The sequence below is a fragment of the Tursiops truncatus genome, chromosome 10 (genome assembly GCF_011762595.2).
Source record: "Tursiops truncatus isolate mTurTru1 chromosome 10, mTurTru1.mat.Y, whole genome shotgun sequence".
NCBI classification, from domain to species: Eukaryota; Metazoa; Chordata; class Mammalia; order Artiodactyla; family Delphinidae; genus Tursiops; species Tursiops truncatus.
Window position 1 is genome coordinate 78,150,527 of NC_047043.1, and position 20,447 is coordinate 78,170,973.

The following is a 20,447-nucleotide window of genomic DNA, read 5'->3' on the forward strand; positions in this document are numbered from 1 at the left end:
ATCAGTTTGAATTTCTCTTATAAATCAGAGGGATAAAACAACAAAAGACAAAGCACTCTAATATGTCAATAGCATGTTTCCTGCTAGCTGCAGACCTGTGATGAGATCTCATACTTGCTAAAGGTATCAATGATGTATATATATCACATATATATTCTGTATCACATTATTCTATACAGATGGTTTAGGTATTCAGGGTACAAATATTTTATTCTTTCTATTCCACCACTAGTTTACAAAAAAAAAAAAATACCCTTCTTTGCCTTGATAAACTGAGGAGAATAGATAATTTCCATGATTGCCGGGCAATAGTTAAGATTAGTAACATAACTCAAGTTCTATATGTACAACGTGGGAAGAGCATAACAGGGTCACATGTGTGTGACATCAGGACACAACTTTTAGACGGAGCAGACTTCAGGAGAATCACTCACTGTGTACATTAGGAAAATCTTTTTCTTTAGTTTTTAGACTTTATCCTCAACACATCCTCAACACAGGAGCTTTACTTTGGGTTAACTCTCCTCATGGTCATAAAATGGCTGCCACACAGTTCGAGGCTTCATATGTGGACAAAACTAGATATAGCAGAAAAGAGACTGCCTCTTCCTGAACTTGAGTGAAACAGAACTTTCTTCTGGAGAAGTTCTTCCTGAAAACTCCCCCAGCCAACCTCTCATTTTTTTATTGGCCAGAATTAGGTTTCATGCTCACACCTAAGATAATTGATTGGGAGGGGAAATTCTTGACTGATTCAGGATTCACCTTTTGGCTAGACAGAGGGATCTGTTTCTTGGAAGACTATCTGGAGGTGTGTGGGCGAGGGGAAGTTCTACTGAAAAGGAATAAGAGGTATTTTGTTGGTTTTTTTGGTGGGGGTGGGAGGAAAGGCAAACAATACTGTCTGTTACATAGGGCTTCTAGAAGCGATCAAGAAATTTCCACCATGTAAGTTTTCTTGCTTTAAGGATTTCTCAAGCACTTCCACACTCCGTACCTCCCCAAGAGTGCCCTTTATGCTTCTTGTCCCCACTGCGTTCTATCACAGCTTTGTTGCTGGCACAGAATGTTCTCTTTAATCTTCTCTCACTGGGACTTCCAAGCCAGGTCATGCAGGATGTTTAAAGTGCTAATTATTATTATTTATTATTATTACTTACTTATAATTTAAATAAACTTGAAAGGCATCTTTTACTCAGTATTTACAAAGTGTCAGGCATGATGCTAAATGCTCCCTAGGCATGGACTTATTTAAACATCATTGTATTTCGGAGGAACGTACTGTTTTATCATTCTTCTGTGATAAAGAAACTGAGCCTCAGAGAGGCTAAGGAACTTGCTCAGTCTCACAGGTAAAAGTGGCAGAGTTGGTCCTTCATCCTGGACTTATGTGACTCCACAGTCCATGCCTAACCGCTTACCCATTGTTTGATATCTTCTTTCAGATTAGAAGCCATACTGAATGAGTTGATATAATCATTGATCGACTTCCATATTTGTAATTACTCACAGTTCCGGCCTTCCTAATAGCTCAGTGACTGTAAACATTATGATACCCCATCCTCAGAGTTCCTGAGAACTGGGTGTGGGCTGGGTCATTACCAGCATGGCTAAAGGTCACCAAATGAGTCAATCAGAGGAAGAGCTTAGAACTAAAACCAGAGCCTTCTGACTCGTAGGCCATTGCCCTTCTCACGGATCAAGAAATTCCTTACCCAGGACACAAATCATTCTCCCATGAAGCTCAGGAGTCCTTAGCGCCATCACCCAAGTAACCTCCTTATGGCTCCCTAGTAAATGTCAGCAAATGATGTTAACCTTGATAGAAAGAGGCAAAGGAAGAAGAACAAGGAAGAAGTGTTGTAGTTTTGGCAACGAAACAAGTCAGAGGATGTGGACAGGAACCACAGTCACAACAGGTATCTAAATGCCCCTTCCAAACTCTGGTTACAGAAGTCCTTCTTACACTTCCTGCTGCCTCAGTGAAGATAGTAGTAAAGTATTTGGTTTCACTTTGTCCACAGGACAAGATTGCTTCTGCCACATCGCTTCCCCAACCACCTGAAAGAGCAGCCTAGTCTGTCAGCCCCAGAGAATGAGACAAAGTAATGCTGTGGTGCTGGGGAAATGAGAAAACCAAGCCAGCAGAGGGGAAGTGTACATGCCAACTGCTCTGAACATGGCCTCTAGACCAAGAACAGAAGTCTTAATTTCAGAGTGCTGAGGAAAGAGTATCCTCGCTGGTAGGTGAAATGCAACTTCTCTGTGGAAAACAGGAACTCACAAATCATTGCTTTCTCTTCTCAAGCATCTATTAGACCCTTTCCAAAGGTTCCTCAGCTTCAACATGGGATAATGCCACTGCATTCATCTAAAATCTAGGATCTGCAAATGGAGACTGGCAGGGTGGACCACAAGGTCTGTCATTCAGCGTAACACAAATGCACTCATCTTCCATCACTGGTTCAGACTCCAGGCAGCTTGCCCCTACGGCTGGGAAGTTAGAACAACGCTTTGTCAACTGGTATGAGTACAGGGGTACAGACCTAATGAGCTGATGTTTCTTTGGACTTCTGTTTGAGGTATCCACATTGTTAGAGGATGGTACTTGTATGTCAGAGGATATTGGGTGCAGTTAAATTCAAGTATATAGGGATTGATTTTAGAAAACTCCCATAAATCATATGCTTTTGCCCTGTTCAAAGAGGGAGAAAATGTCTCCTCTTAAAACCGATTCTCCACACTTCTGCCAGCAATCGTTCATAAAATCCATCATTGCCACAGCTTAACTCACACTTCTTCAAAGAGATCTTGAGCCATTAATCTCAAGCAGCCTTCCAACATTTGTCTTTTCAGTGCCTCTCTCCAAATGACTTTCCCTTCCATTTGTTTCTGACCTATTTCCCTACAACGGAGTGTAAACTCCGTGAGAACTGGAACCTTATCTATTGTTCCAATTAAGATGTTCATGGAAAATCCAAACTAAAAGTGGCTTTAACTAGATAAGAACTCATTTTTCTTCCACGTAGAAGTTGTCCAGAAGTAAGCTGTCCAGGGCTGATAAGGTGGCTCCAAGACCCTCAAGGGGCTCAAGCTCTTTCAAACTTTTAAATGTGCTGCCTTCAATAGATTTTCACCTCAAGGTTCAGTCACGTCTTCTGTTTTCCAGCCAGCAGGAAGGAAGACTAGGTGAAAAGAAGCAAGGCCCTCCTTCCTTTAAATATACTTCTGCTTACATCTCATTGGCCTACACCAAGTCACATGGTCATATCTCCTGCAAGGGAGGCTGGGAAATGTAGTCTTTACTTCTGAACAGGCCCAGCGAAAAAACAGGGATTTTATTACTAAAGACGACGGGGGGTGGGGGGGGGGTGGGGCTTCCCTGGTGGCACAGTGGTTGAGAGTCCGCCTGCCGATGCAGGGGACACAGGTTCATGCCCCGGCCCAGGAAGATCCCACATGCCACGGAGCGGCTGGGCCCGTGAGCCATGGCCGCTGAGCCTGCAGGTCCAGAGCCTGTGCTCCGCAATGGGAGAGGCCACAACAGTTGAGAGGCCCGCGTACCGCAAAAAAAAAAAAAAAAAAGAAGACAGGGAAAACTAATACCAGAGTGCAATTAGCAGTCTCAGACACATCTGTCTTATTTTCTGCTCTATACCTAGGACCTGGCCAATGCTACTGTAAAAAGGCTCAAAAGCCATCTGTTGAATGAAAATGAGTGAATGAATTGCATTCCTTGGCTTATGCACTCAAAGACTTTCCACTGCTTGTAGAGTGAAGACCCAAAACCTCAACAGGGCCTCCAAAGACTGGTATGATCCGAATCCTATACACCCCTCCAACCTTCCATTCTTCCACTGTTCCCTCTCTCTTTCGGCTCCAGCTGTGTTGACTTTCCTCAGTTCCTGGAATATTCCAGGCTCTCTCCAGGTCACTACACATGCCATTTCCTTTGCCTGAGATGCTGGTCTCCAATCTATTCATCTAGGTATGCCCTACTCTTATCTTGTTCCTTTTCTAACCCCAATTCCTAGAAAAGTACCCAGGATGCAGAAGATACTCAATAACTATCCCTTGATTGACTGAACTTAAGCATGCATTTCCTTCAGGGAGAGCTCTCTTACTCTCCAGATCAAGTTGGGGTCCCTAATATGCATTCCATAGTATTCTGAACTTTTCCTTTGTGATACTATGTACTCTTAAAATTATTTACTTAATTATTTAGAAGTATTTATTAAATATCTAACATCCATCTTGGATAAACATACTGGAGATCAAGGATTATGTCACTCTCATTCTCTGCTATAGTGCCAGTGCCTAGAAAAGTATGTGGCACATAGCGTGCTTCATAAATACTTGCTGACTACGGATGAATACCTAATTTTTGTAAGCTGCTATATGTATGTATGCTATATTTACATATAAGCTTTTGCTGAATCAATTAAAACAACTATTCCTCATTCTCATGGAACTAATGTTCTAAAAAATGTAATGTACATTCTAAATGTACATTCAGGAAAAGACTATACAATAATACTGGATTCATACCCAGACTAAATTCATCACTGTTGATGAGTGAAGCAACATCACCTCACCTATTGTGTGTGCTTGAACTCATGTAAGTCACGTGGGCATATCACGGTCCTCCAAGGAGCCTTGAGAACTTAGTGCTTAGCTCGGTGTCTATGAAAGGGGCATGGGAGGCTTCAGAGAAGAGCATCTCAGGATTCCACATGAAAGGGAAAAACAAGAATCCCTTCATACCGATAATAAGACATGAGATTCAAGATGTCTGGCTTACTGGATTTGCTAAGGCTCCTGTCTGATCCCACCCTGGATGACTATGTATATCCCATCACTCACCAACTCCTCTTCAGAAGCTGCGATACATCTCAGCAACCATCCTCACGGGTGTACCTTCACTGACTGGGTCCACGTATTTATGACAAATGTAACATGCTATGACACAGGCATTGTCAAAAGCAGTAGAGGGAAAATATTTCACCGTGTCTTCAATTAGCTACTTTCAAGAAGAACCTGTAAATTCCTGATTTATTAGGCAAGTCGACCTTACTTCACTGCCATTCCTGTAACAATAATTCTTTAAAACCCTCATGAAATTTAAATTATAATTTAGATGACTATTAGATGACTATTTAGAGGACTATAATTAATGAGCTATTTGGAAAAGCTTGGCATGACTCTGCCTTTGAAGGAAACAAAATGTCACCTGAATGGTAGATGCTTTAATTTTTTACATGAGCACATCCATTTGGCTTCTACTGAGGATTCAGTGCCAGTGAATTCATGCCCTGCTCCAAATTTGCACACGTGTGCATTTCATCTTAAAACAGAATCCCAGAGTCTGTACTTCATGACACTTCTCTCCTGGTAACTCATGACGTTGTGGTCAGGATAACAGGAGCCACCTACCTCAAGAGCCCACTCACCTCTGCAAGGTAGATGATCTGCAAAAATGGCCTCCCACAATTATACCCATGCCGCTCCTCCCACCAACAGGTGGAGCACATTTCCCCTTTTCTTGAAGCTGGGGTGACCTCATGACTCCTTTTGGCCATAAAATGCAGCCAAATTGATGTTGTGTGACTTCTGAATGAGGCCATCATGGCTCTTCCAGCTCCAGGCAAACCCCCGCCCCTGGTCCCCCCACCGCCAGCACCACGCGGAGCAGAGGTGAGCCATCCATGTGGAGTCCGGGCCAACTTGTGAGCAACTAGTGGTTATGATTATCTTAAGCCACAAAGTTGTGGGGTGGGTTGTTACATAGCCATAAATAACCAAAACCAACGAGGAAACTGAAGCACAAAGGGCCACCTTAGCTAGTCAAGTAGCAGAGCTTAGATTTGAACCCAGGCTACCCAACATCAGAAGCCACACCTTTAACCACTATTCTATGCTGACTGATGAGATATAAACAAAAGCAAAGCAGAATGAGGTGGCAGATCAAAGCCACAGTCTAAGAGGTACAAATAGAGTAAGGGAAAAAGGAAATAAAACCAAAAAACCCAGGCCAGGGATCTGAGGTAATGGAGTCAAGAAAAGTATAGAGGAAACAGCATGGTTTTCAACACATATTTTTGCCCTTTAACCCCTGCCTGAGGCAGGACACATTTACCTTGATCTTCATGCACATATTCTACCCGTTAGGAGTCCCACAGGAAAGGCAGCAGTTAGGAGCTTCAACTTCGAGTTAACTCTCAACCCCCTACCTTTGTGCTCTGCTCACATCACTTAACAGCTCTGAGCCCTAGTCTATCCATCTGTAAAATGAACACAACAATTTGGTCTAATTCATAATTTGTTGTAAAGATTAATTCAAACAATATACTCATAGTTAAATCTCAATAAATGACAGTTATTATTTTGATGGAAATCTACTCTAAAAGGTGCCCCAGAGATCTTCCTCCTCACATTTTTGGCCCTATAGTTTTTGGTTTGGTTTGGTTTCAAATCTGCCACATTCTATCTCCAAGTCCATGTGTAACGTCAGTCACCAGATGTAGGACCCCCCAACACCGCTGTAGGCAAATCCCTCCTTATTCACACACTGCTAAACTGACATACCTGTTTGGCCTATAGGTTCGGGAAGCTCTATTTTAAGGCCCCAATTGATGGCCAAATCTGAAATCCCCCTCTGCAACCCAGGATCTCATTTTGCATCACCTGTCATTTTAAACAGTAAATAAATTATCACCTGATCAAGAGAAAAGCTCCTTTCTCTTTCTTTCTTCTCTTGTCATCAATCTCTGTGGGTAGTCAAGTCTTTTTTTTTTATTCTGTTTTATGACATCTAGGCACTCTGCTCTCATGGCTTCTGATACAGTTTGCTCTCTCTTTGCTTATAATGCCCCGGTCCTCCCCCACTTTTCCCATTATCTCAAATTCCCCGACACTAGAGTGATACCGACAAGCCGACAACCCACTTGGCTGCCAGACCTCTTCCAAGCACTGATTAATTCGCCTGGTCCGAGAGCAACACGCCTTACCACCAGATGAAATTCCTTTCCCTCCCTTTTCATCTTCCAGGCAAGGTGCCTGCACCTTGGAGTGGTTGGGATGGATTGGTTTTTAGTTTAATGTATTCCAGCATGCATGAAGAAAGCATGAGGAGTCCAATTCCCTTGATGAATTTACCGATCCACTCCCCAAGAGCCTTCATTTGTGCTCCTAATTGCGCTCAGAAAGATTCGCCCACGATATCCGATGTTGGCTGCCACCGCATTCCACCTGGGGCACTGTCCCCTCCCTGAGCTTCCTCAGACTCAACATGGACCTCCACCCTCTGGCTAGGGTGTCTTGGAAACCATCCCTCACCTTAAGGTCCACCATGGGTTTTGCATCTTTGCCTTCTTCTTGTGATGTCGTAAGAAACTTGACTTTTAGAAAAAACACAGAACACACTCTTAGAAAACTTGGCCCAATCAAATGATAAGGCCTCAGATTTCCAGCAGGAAGCAACAATGCAAAGGCATAAAACACCAGTGGCTTCTACCAAAAATACTGGTAGCACTTCCAGAGGGTTTCCATAGAGACAAAAAGGACATCTCACTTGTGAAAGGAAAGGGAAACGAAGTCCAATGACGTTTGCTCACTTTCTGAAAACTTGAAAAACAACAGATGAAAAGACAAATCCAAAGACTCCTCACAAACGTATTTTCCTTAAACAGATGAGAGAAATAGAGGCCCAGATAGAACTGACCCAACCCTGCCACCTATTAGAGAGTTAACAGGGAGATCTGATGAAAGGGTCAAAAAAAAAAAAAAAAAAACTACAAAGATATTTTTGTTTCAAAGCCTTTTTTCCATATTTTCATTACAAAGTGTACAAAAATTACAGAGTAATTCTGGAGGAGTGGCTTTCTTTGTTCTCTGCCTATCAGATAAACAGATCAAAAACTGTGACTGTCTTTCTTTCTTTGGGATCTGATGTGTTGGAAATGGGAGGAGCAGTAAGGGAGAGCCAGGGAGAAACTAGGAATTGAGCGATGGAAAAGCCATAGCATCTGTCTAGTTCAAGACGACTGTATAACCAGCCACTTAATACTTGAGACACTCCCCTTGAGAGTATCCTCATGCCCACCTCATCTCTTTCTACTGGCCTCGCCACGTAAAATTTCCCCTCCGTTACAGGTAACGTTTTAATGCCTTGGGGACACTGCTCATATTTCTGGAATTCCCCACGTCCTCCATTCCGACTACTTTCTCTACCACTCAAATCCTATTTGTCCTACGTAGCCAGTTCAAGTGCCTTCAGCAACTCCCTGAAGACTTCGGTCCATTCAGCTGCCATTTCTTCCTCCATCTTAGGAACCCCAGCCTCATCATCACAGCCATCACTCAATGAATGCTGGCTTCTGCTTTGCCCTTTGTGTTCTGTTATTCGGCAACCATATCATGCAGGGTATTTATGGTGTTAATTACTACCTATTTGTAGGTGGGGAGGTGGGTGTGAAGGATAACAAGAAATCAAACTTGTGTTCTTAATGAAATGTCTATTGGGATGTCGTCATCATCACCATCATAAATTATTTAACCGCTACTGTTACCCCATGGCTAATACATTTATTGCCCACTGAAATCCATGTGCTCGCCCACATTTCCCTGTCCTCTGGCTTTAGAGGAAGTGATGGGACTAGTTCTGACAAATGGGCTGTGAACAGAGGTGGCATGTGTCCGCTCCAACCTGAAGCATTTAAAAGCTGCGGAATGATGATCCCCTTTCCTCCAGCTCTTTCTCCTGTTCCTGGAAGCTGTGCGTTGAAGGGACAATGTCACAAGATTGAGGTCACCTAGATCACACCGAGCCAGTGAATGAACAGTAGTTGCTCTGAGGAGCCACCTGACTCATCACAAATTTTGTGTAAATAAGAAATAAACCTTTGTCGGATTGAGCACCTGAGTTTTGGGGGGATTTGTTGGTGCAGCATGGCCCATCCAAACCAGTGCATTGCTTAAGAGGGAGATGCTCTTATCAGCCCCATTTTTCAATGAGAATCTGATGTACAGAGAGTGAAGTCACTCGCACATGGTAGGAACAGAACCATAATCCCTCACTTCCATGATCAGATCAAAATTAGAACATAATACCGAATAGGAACATTGTAAAGCTGACGACTGAGAGAAAACAACCATTTTTACTAATATGGAGACTAGATTTACTCTCAAGCAAAGTCTAAATGACAACCAGAAAACTCATGGTGGGATGGAAAATGGAATCTTTCATAGCTGGATACTTTGATTCATTAGGTTGCTCTTTCCCAATTTTTTCTTTAATTATTTAGCCATTTGCATGTATTTTATGCACATACTAAATAAACTCTTTGTATTGTATTACCCTAGTAAAACTACTAATTTTTTTATCAGAGCATTTATTCACACATTAACTTGGTTCAACATATACTTATTAATTGTCCATTATATGCTGAGCATCCTGATGACCACGGTGGGTTTGGCAGTGAACAACACAGGCATGATCTCTACCTTCAAGGAGCACTTAGAGTCTAAGTGAGAAGAGAGAAGGCATCAGATAAAGACATGAATGGGTGTATACTTGAAAACAGTGATCAATGCTCTAAAGGAACATGGTTTGATGGAACTATGTGACTACAGAAACTTACATGCATGGAACCAGCAAAGTGTTCTCGCGGATATGGAATCTGAGCTAAAGATCTAGAAAAAAAGTCAGAATTTAATATGGAGGGTGGGAAAAGAGGAGAACATTCTAGACCAAAGAAACAGCACAGATGAAGGCTCAATGCTAAGAAAGAACAGTGGGATGAATTGAGAGACGGTCAATGTATAGGTGATTAGAATATTTATGAAAAGATGATTGAAAGATGAGAATCAAAAGGTAAGCAAAGACCAAGTACTGGAAGGAATTTTAGGCTGGGCTGGGTCATTCCTCTACTTAGCAAGCACCCTACTTGGCTTGGGGCATAGCACTTGAGGAGAGGCCACTAACTGTTCTCTTAAAATCCTTTCTACCTTCTATCAATATAAGAACACTTGTTTTTTAGCTGTGCACAAAACAACCTGGAATAAAATCTACCATATCCTAGACCCGTTTATAACTAGTTATAACTGTGGCACTAACAGGCTTATGGGATATAGGCAAAAATGGTGTGCGTGCAACCTTTCGGAAGTTTCCTAAAGGGAAGGGGGAGAGCCATTTGCGACTCCTTTCTGTTTACAGTTTGGTTAGAACGTTGATGCAATGGCTGGAAGTGAGCAGCCATCTTCAACCATGAGATGTACATGGCGAAAAAAGTACACATGACAGAAAAAAAGGATGGAAGAAATCTTGTTCTCTGATGCCATATACCATCATGCTGTCCCTGGGTGGACTACCTCTACTTTCTTAAGTATGAAAAAGAAATTCACTTCAACCTTTTTTAAGCCATGGCTATTTGGGGATTTTTTTCTGTTGTTCCCACTGAAATGTAATCCAGGGCTGAATAGTAAACACACACTTACTAAATTCCTTTAAAATGTTATTGCACAATTTACAAAATTGGCATAATCATAATTTGAAAATAAATGTTCCCTCAAGAGATCTAAGCAAGGAGCAAGGTAAATATACATTTGGAACAAAATCCTTGAAAGTAAAAACCATATTTTAAGAAGAAATGTTGCATGACAAGTTAAGAGACAACCATTTAAAAGAGAATCACGGGCTTCCCTGGTGGCAAAATGGTTGAGAGTCTGCCTGCCGATGCAGGGGACACAGGTTCGTGTCCTGGTCTGGGAAGATGCCACATGCCGCAGAGCGGATGGGCCCGTGAGCCATGGCCACTGGGCCTGCGCGTCCGGAGCCTGTGCTCTGCAACGGGAGAGGCCGCAACAGTGAGAGGCCCACATACCGCAAAAAAAAAAAAAAAAAAAAAAAAAAGAGAGAGAATCACTTTTAAAAAGATACTCTTCAGGTTTGTTTTTCTTCACTTTGAGGGAGCACACAGCCTGGAAGCTGCTGCTCAGAGACTTCTGCCTGGCTGGCACCTTCGTACCATTAGAGTCTAAAATACAAGTCTTTCCTGATCTCGCAATTTAAAATAACTTCCTTGGAAGACCTTCAATATGGCGGAGGAGTGAGACATGGAGATCACCTTCCTCCCCACAAATACATCAAAAATACAACTACAGGTGGAACAACTCCGACAGAACACCTACTGAACACTGGCAGAAGACCTCAGACTTCCCAAAAGGCAAGAAACTCCCCACGTACCTAGGTAGGGCAAAAGGAAAAAGAAAAAACAGAGACAAAAGGATAGGGATGGGACCTGCACCTCTGGGAGGGAGCTGTGAAGGAGGAAAAGTTTCCACACACTAGGAAACCCCTTCACTGGTGGACACAGGGGGTGGTAGGGGGGAAGCTTCAGAGCCACGGAGCAGAGCACAGGAACAGGGGTGCAGAGGGCAAAGTGGAGAGATTCACTCACAGAGGATCAGTGCTGACCAACACTCACCAGCCCGAGAGGCTTGTCTGCTCACCCGCCAGGGCAGGTGGGGGCTGGGAGATGAGGCTCGGGCTTCAGAGGTCAGATCCCAGGGAGAGGACTGGGGTTGGCTGCGAGAACACAGCCTGAAGGAGGCTAGTGCAGCACAGATAGCTGGGAGGGAGTCTGGGAAAAGATCTGGACCTACCTGAGAGGCAAGAGACCATTGTTTCGGGGTGTGGGAGGAGAGGGGATTCAGAGCACCACCTAAACGAGCTCGAGAGACGGGTGTGAGCCGCAGCTATCAGTGCAGACCCCAGAGACGGGCATGAGATGCTAAGGCTGCTGCTGCCGCCACCAAGAAGCCTGTGTGCGAGCACAGGTCACTCTCCACACCTCCCATCCCGGGAGCCTGTGCAGCCTGCCACTGCCAGGGTCCCGTGATCCAGGGACAACTTCCCTGGGAGAACACACGGCGCACCTCAGGCTGGTGCAATGTCACGCCAGTCTCTGCCGCTGCAGGCTTGCCCCGCATTCCGTACCCCTCCCTCCTTCCAGCCTGAGTGAGCCAGTGAGCCCCTAATGAGCTGCTCCTTTAACCCCATCCTGTCTGGGTGGGAACAGACATACTCAGGAGCATGAAAACCAAAATTCAAAAAGAGTCATGTACCAAAATGTTCATTGCAGCTCTATTTACAATAGCCAGGACATGGAAACAACCTAAGTGCCCATCATCGGATGAATGGATAAAGAAGATGTGGCACATATATACAATGGAATATTACTCAGCCATAAAAAGAAACGAAATTGAGCTATTTGTAATGAGGTGGATAGACCTAGAGTCTGTCATACAGAGTGAAGTAAGTCAGAAAGAAAAAGACAAATACCGTATGCTAACACATATATATGGAATTTAACAAAAAAAAATATCATGAAGAACCTAGGAGTAAGACAGGAATAAAGACACAGACCTACTGGAGAACGGACTTGAGGATATGGGGAGGGGTAAGGGTGAGCTGTCACAGGGCGACAGAGAGTCATGGACATATACACACTAACAAACGTAAGGTAGATAGCTAGTGGGAAGCAGCCGCATGGCACAGGGATATTGGCTCAGTGCTTTGTGACAGCCTGGAGGGGTGGGATAGGGAGGGTGGGAGGGAGGGAGACACAAGAGGGAAGACATATGGGAACATATGTATATGTATAACTGATTCACTTTGTTATAAAGCAGAAACTAACACACCATTGTAAAGCAATTATACCCCAAAAAAGATGTTAAAAAAAAAAAAGAAATGAAGAAAACAACAGCAAAGATCAATAAAACTAAAAGCTGGTCCTTTGAGAAGATAAACAAAATGAATAAACCCTTAGACAGACTCATCAAGAAAAAAGGGAGAATACTCGAATTAATAGAATTTGAAATGAAAACAGAGAAGTAACAACTGACACTGCAGAAATACAAAGGATCATGAGAGATTACTACAAGCAACTCTATGGCAATAAAATGGACAACGTGGAAGAAATGGACAAATTCTTAGAAAAGTACAAACTTCTGAGACTGAACCAGAGAAACAGAAAATAGAAACAGACCAGTCACAAGCACTGAAATTGAAACTGTGATTAAAAATCTTCCAACAAACAAAAGCCCAGGAGCAGATGGCTTCACAGGCGAATTCTATCAAACATTCAGAGAAGAGCTAACACCTACCCTTCTCAAACTCTTCCAAAATATAGCAGAGGAAGGAACACTCCCAAATTCGTTCTACGAGGCCAGCATCACCTCGATACAAAACCAGACAAAGATGACACAAAGAAAGAAAACTACAGGCCAATATCACTGATGAACACAGATGCAAAAATCCTCTACAAAATGTTAGCAAACATGGACTTCCCTGGTGGCACAGTGGTTGGGAGTCTGCCTGCTAATGTGGAGGACACGGGTTTGTGCCCTGGTCCGGGAGGATCCCACATGCCGCACTGCTGCAGGAGAGGCCGCAGCAGTGAGAGGCCCGTGTACCACAAAATATATCTATATCTATATATATATATACACACACACACACACACACACACATATATATATATATATATATATATTAGCAAACAGAATCCAACAGCACATTAAAAGAATCATACACCATGATCAAGTGGGGTTTATCCCATTAAGGCAAGGAGTCTTCAATATACGCAAATCAATCAATGTGATACACCATATTAACAAATTGAAGGAGAAAAATCATATGATCCTCTCAATAGATGCAGAGAAAGTTTTTGACAAAATTCAATACCCATTTACGGTAAAAAGCCTCCAGAAAGTAGGCATAGAGGGAACTTACCTCAACATCATAAAGGCCATATATGACAAACCCACAGCCAACATCATTCTCAGTGGTGAAAAACTGAAACCATTTCCACAAAGATCAGGAATAAGACAAGGCTACCCACTCTCACCACTATTATTCAACATAGTTTTCGAAGTTTTAGCCACAGAAATCAGAGAAAAAGAAATAAAAGGAATCCCAATCAGAAAAGAAGAAGTAAAGCCGTCACTGTTTGCAGATGACATGATACTATACATAGGGAATTCTAAAGATGCTACCAGAAAACTACTAGAGCTAATCATTGAATTTGGTAAAGTAGCAGGATACAAAATTAATGCACAGAAATCTATTGCATTCCTATACACTCATGATGAAAAATCTGAAAGAGATATTAAGGAAACACTCCCATTTACCACTGCAACAAGAAGAATAAAATACCTAGGAATAAACCTACCTAAGGAGACAAAAGACCTGTATGCAGAAAAGTACAAGACACTGATGAAAATTAAGGATGATACAGACACACGGAGAGATATACCATGTTCTTGGATTGGAAGAATCAACACTGTGAAAATGACTATACTACCCAAAGCAACCTACAGATTCTATGCAATCCCTATCAAACTACCAATGGCACTTTTCACAGAACTAGAACAAAAAATTTCACACTTTGTATGGAAACACAAAAGACCCCGAATAGCCAAAGAAATCTTGAGAAAGAAAAACGGAGCTGGAGGATTCAGGCTCCCTGACTTCAGACTATACTACAAAGCTACAGTCATCAAGACAGTATGGTACTGGCACAAAAAGAGAAATATAGATCAGAGGAACGGGATAGAAAGCCCAGAGCTAAACCCACGCACCTATGGTTACCTTATTTTTGATACAGGAGGCAAAAATATACAATGGAGAAAAGACAGCCTCTTCAATAAGTGGTGCTGGGAAAACTGGACAGCTACATGTAAAAGTATGAAATTAGAACACTCCCTAACACCATACACAAAAATAAACTCAAAATGGATTGAAGACCTAAATGTAAGGCCAGACATTATAAAACTCTTAGAGGAAAACATAGGCAGAATACTTCATGACATAAATCACAGCAAGATCCTTTTTGACCCACCTCCTACAGAAATGGAAATAAAAACAAAAATAAACAAATGGGACCTAATGAAACTTAAAAGCTTTTGCACAGCAAAGAAACCTTAAACAAGAAGAAAAGACAATCCTCAGAATGGGAGAAAATATTTGCAAATGAAGCAACTGACAAAGGATTAATCTCCAAAATTTATAAGCAGCTCATGCAGCTCAATAACAAAAAAACAAACAACGCAATCCAAAAATGGGCAGAAGACCTAAATAGACATTTCTCCAAAGGTAAACATATAGCCAACAAACACATGAAAGAATGCTCAACATCATTAATCATTAGAGAAATGCAAATCAAAAGTACAATGAGTTCTCACCTCACAACTGTCAGAATGGCCATCATCAAAAAATCTAGAAACAATAAATGCTGCGGAGGGTGTGGAGAAAAGGGAACCCTCTTGCACTGTTGGTGGGAATGTAAATTGATACAGCCACTATGGAGAACAGTATGGAGGTTCCTTAAAAAACTAAAAATAGAACTGCCATACGACCCAGCAATCCCAGTACTGGGCATATACCCTGAGAAAACCATAATTCAAAAAGAGTCATGTACTACAATGTTCACTGCAGCTGTATTTACAATAGCCAGGACATGGAATCAACCTAAGCATCCACTAACAGATGAATGGATAAAGAAGATGTGGTACATATATATAATGGAATATTACTCAGCCATAAAAGGAAATGAAATTGAGTTATTTGTAGTGAGGTGGATGGACTTAAGAGTCTCTCAAAGAGAGTGAAGTAAGTCAGAAGGAGAAAAGCAAATACCGTATGCTAACACATATATATGGAATCTAAAACAATAAAAAAAATTGGTTCTGAAGAACCTAGGGAAAGGAAAGGAATAAAGACACAGACGTAGAGAATGGACTTGAGGACACGGGGAGGGGGAAAGGTAAGCTGGGACGAAGTGAGAGAGTGGCATGGACTTATATACACCACCAAATGTAAAATAGTCAGCTAGTGGGAAGCAGCCACATAGAACAGGGAGATCAGCTTGGTGCTTTGTGAAAACCTAGAAGGGTGGGATAGAGAGGGAGGGCGGAGGCTCAAGTGGGAGGGGATGTGGAGATATATGTATACATATAGCTGATTCACTTTTTTATACAGCAGCAACTAACACACCATTGTAAAGCAATTATACTCCAATAAAGATGTTAAAAAAAATTACCACTAGATTTTTCAGGCATGAACAGCACAGAGAATTTAAGGATTCAGCCTCTATGCAGAGGGTGAGCAGCACGCACACTACACACTTTCCTTACCTTCAGAGGAGGTACCCATGTTAAGCTGCTGAATGCAGCATGAGCAAAGGTCAAACTTTTCTTCCATGCTTCCAAAGAAATATCCAAGGCTGTGGAAGTCGGAAATGACTGCGGGCTAAACAAACAAACTTTATTTAAAGACCTCACTGGTCTTTGCCTTAACACTGCATCAATCAGTAAACCGAGGAGAAGAGGGAGGCTCAGTGAACATGGAATGGAACTCTGCAATCACAGAGGGGAATCAATTGGGATACAGAGAGGAAGCCTGTCCCCAGTGGTCACACAGCTGGAGACCACAGAGCTAGATTCCGAGCAGGCATCCTGCTGCTCAGCCTTCTCTCCACAGCATCACGGCACGTGGGGGTGCCCCCACCCCCACTGCTTCCTTCTTTTCCACTGGGACCACCAGGACCACCCACTGTACAATACCAAGTTGTCCTCAGGAGTCCTGAAAACCAATGTGAGTGCAAAGTCACGCCATCTTCTGCCACCACTCTCCCCTGCCTTTATCTGAACCTGTGAGAAAGGCTCTATCCTGACATCTGCATGGGGATGACAGGCATGGGACCAAGGGCCATCACCATTAACTGGCAGGCTCTGTCGGGGAACGGAATGGCTTTGAGCTTTCCATGGCCTCTGTGCTTCCTTCGCTTAGCACGCTCTGCCAGAGTAAGAGCAGAGAAATGGAACGCCAGACCACTGTTCGTGCTACGCCCATTTTACAGATCGAAAGCCAAGGAACCGAGGGACTGAAGCATTCGCAGGATTCAAACCCAGCTCTCCTGATTCCCAGGGTAGTGCTCTTCCCATTATGACACTCTGCTTCCAGAAAAATCTCAGTCTAAAATTATCTAGGAATACAGAAAAGTCCCCATGCTAACAGAATAAAACAGCTTCTTGTTATGGGTTGAATTGTGTCCACCCAAAAAAGATATGTTGAGGTCCTAACCCCTAGGACCCCAGAAAGTGATCTTCTTTGGAAATAGTGTCATTGCACACATAATTAGTTAAGGTGAGGTCGCACTGGGGTAGGGTGGGCCCCTAATCCAGTATGACTGTTGTCCTCATAAGAAGGAAGCCGTGTGAACGGAGACACAAAGGGAGCCCGCCATGTGATGAGGAGGGTTACAGTCACTTATTTACAAGACAAGGATGCCAAAGATCGCAAGCAAACCACTAGATGCCAGGAGGAGACAGGGAGGGATTCTCCCCTGCAGGTTTCCGAAGGAGCATGGCACTGTGGGCACTGGCCTCTAGAACTGTGAGAAAATAAATATCTGTCATTCTAAACCACCCAGTTTGTGGTGTGTTTTTATAACAGCCCTAGGAAATTAATACCACGCTCATTTAGACAATCCATAAACAAGGGAAAAGCATAAACAGTTTAGTGTCTGGAAGAAAGAGAGAAAAGCACCCTCCTGGGATCATGTGACCTCAGGCTACAACCCCAGTTTCCTGTGTGACCGTGGGCAAGTTACTTCTCTTCTCTTGGTCTCTCTTTAAGCAACAATAGAGGTAATAGTAAGAGCGCCTTTGTAGTTTGAGGTAAAGGTTAAATGAGGAAATGCATGTGAAAACACAAAGCACAGACAACACGTAGCACAGAATAAGAACTCAAAAATATTATCACCACCAATATTAGTAATTTTTCAAGGCAGATTTAAACACAAGGAAAGAAAAAGCAGGAGAATAATTCACAAATTTAGAAGTCTCAGTGATCAACCTTCAGTTCACATATGTTACCACTTACCCAATAAGGAAGCTATTAGACACATGTGACTATTCAAATTTAAATTGATAAAATGAAAAGAAAACTTTATTTTCTCAGGCACGCTAGCCACATTTCCAATGCTCAACGGCCACATGTGGTTTGTGGCTACCATATTGGATAGTAAAGAGTAGAACATTTCTATTATTGCGGAAAGACCTGTTGGATATTCCCTCTTTTTTATTTTTTCCCTTTTGGCTGCACCACACAGCATGCAGGATCTTAGTTCCCCGACCAGGGATCGAACCCGCACCCCCTGCAGTGGAAGCAGTCTTAACCACTGGACCGCCAGGGAAGTCCTTATCTGTTGGACATCGAAGTCACCACCCTCTAAGGCATAAGGTACAGACTTTGCAGAGACAGAGGCCAGTATGTCAAGGGTGTGATATTTTCCTTTCAACTTATACAGGATTTCCAATGCTGCATCAGTAAATGGACGTTTAAAAAAATCCTTTTATCATCAGTAAACATGAAAGTCAGTTCTTATCACAACTTGAAATAGAATGCACTGCTACCGAGGATTTTTCATCTACAGTTGGAGATGCTAGAAGTCATGAAATGGGGTGTGTATTAATCACATAAATACCAGGATATGAATAGCTTCCTCAGCAGTAACCATAGAAATGAAAAGGGCTTTGAATTTTAGAAACAAGAATTGGTACAAACACGTGTAAACCGAACCCCAAACTCACTCCAGATTAAGAGAGGCTATTCTGGTGTAACATGCTGACCACACAAATACATTTTTAAAGTTCAGCACCTGGGATGGATTAAAAGCCACATGGGGGATTGTAGCCAAAGCAAAGAAAACACAATACTAACTGATAGAACAGAAATCAGAGTGACAATATAGTTTACAAACCTCCGGTTAGATGTCACCTAAAATGCTTTGTTCACTGTAACTGGCCTATCAAGAAGACATGCAACGAACAGTTCAAAAGACAGCCCATGACGTCTCCAATCCTGATAGAATTTCTAGACAGAGCAAGAGTATAATAAGCAAATCATTCCTGTTTCAATCAAGATGGAGAAATCACAGTTCAACAAGAAGCAAATCAAAATAGAGAAATAAAGTTCAGTTTCCTACTAATCAGAGATGACACTGAAAAGGACAATTGAACTCTTGGATGAAAGCCTAAAACTCTAAAGAAATCACTTAATTCCAAGCATAAATGGGCAATAGGGTCTTGGTGCTGTTGAGAAGAGGTGTGGATAAAACTGAGACTAGGTCCCTCTGAGTCCTTTTCATCCAGGGAAAGGCCTGACCAAGAGGTGTAAGAAGGTACAGACATTCACTGGAAGTAACCCCAGTGGGGTATTCAGGCAAGCCTAGTGGCCTCTTATTGTCTGGCCATGCCTCATCCCACCACCATCCAATGAGTTCCTAGGACAGACAGAGGGGACCAGCCACGGGTTACCTGCCACAGTCACCCTGTCGAGACTTGCCTTGACCCAGGAAATGATCACATCCCTTCAGGCATCCCATCAACTTTTGTGGACCCTGGGTTATCTTCATTCTATCTCACAAATGTCAGTGTGCGAGGTGGGAGGGTGTGCAGAGCAGGCCCATGAAATATCTTCCTGACACCACTGTCCTATAGTCCTCTCCCTGAAAAGGAAAAAAAAGATTAATGAAAGACATGATGATCCACACAAAGGAAGAGGTCAGAGAAAGAACACCTAAAGAAAGAGCCTTTCTTAAGGAAGAGCCTTTCTTAAGGAGGAAGAGTCCTCTACATACGGATTCACCATGGCCCCTCTGACAGCTCGAAGAGAAACTGCAGTGATCTCCACCTCATGGCAACAACCCACTGGAGTCTCCACATTCCTTTCCTATGACACCTGTCTGCCACCTGGAGAGATGCGCTCATCTCCTTTCCTGGGAGGGTTTCTGCACATGGCAAGGTGGCCTCAAGTGAAAGGCAGGCTATTGGTCGAGAGACACGGAGTGCAGCTCTAGGATGTTTATGAGGTCAGATTGTAAACTGGTCCTATCACACTCCTGCTGTTTGCACTGTTAAGAAACACCAGCAATCTGTCACATGATTTCTTTCTGGACACCCTCTCTCTACATAAAATGAGCTTATTCCTCTACCTGAGCAAGAGATTCTAGCTTGTTCAACCAGTTAGAAAACACATGCTTTAAGGTGGTCAAAAAGTACAGTCTTTAAGTTATAAGATAAATACATACCAGGGATGCCAAGTACAACGTGATAACTACAGCTAACACTGCTGTATGGTATATACGAACGTTGTTAAGAGAGTAGATCCTAAGAAACCTCATCACAAAGAGAGATTTTTCTTTCCTATTTTTTTTTTAACTATATCTCTATGAGAAGATGGATGTTAGCTAACCGTCCATCCATCCATGTTGTGGTCATCATTTCAAAATATGTAAAATCAAATCATCACGCTATACGCCTTAAACTTATACAAGTGATGTACATCGATTATTTCTCAATAAAAGTAATAATAAATATTTGAG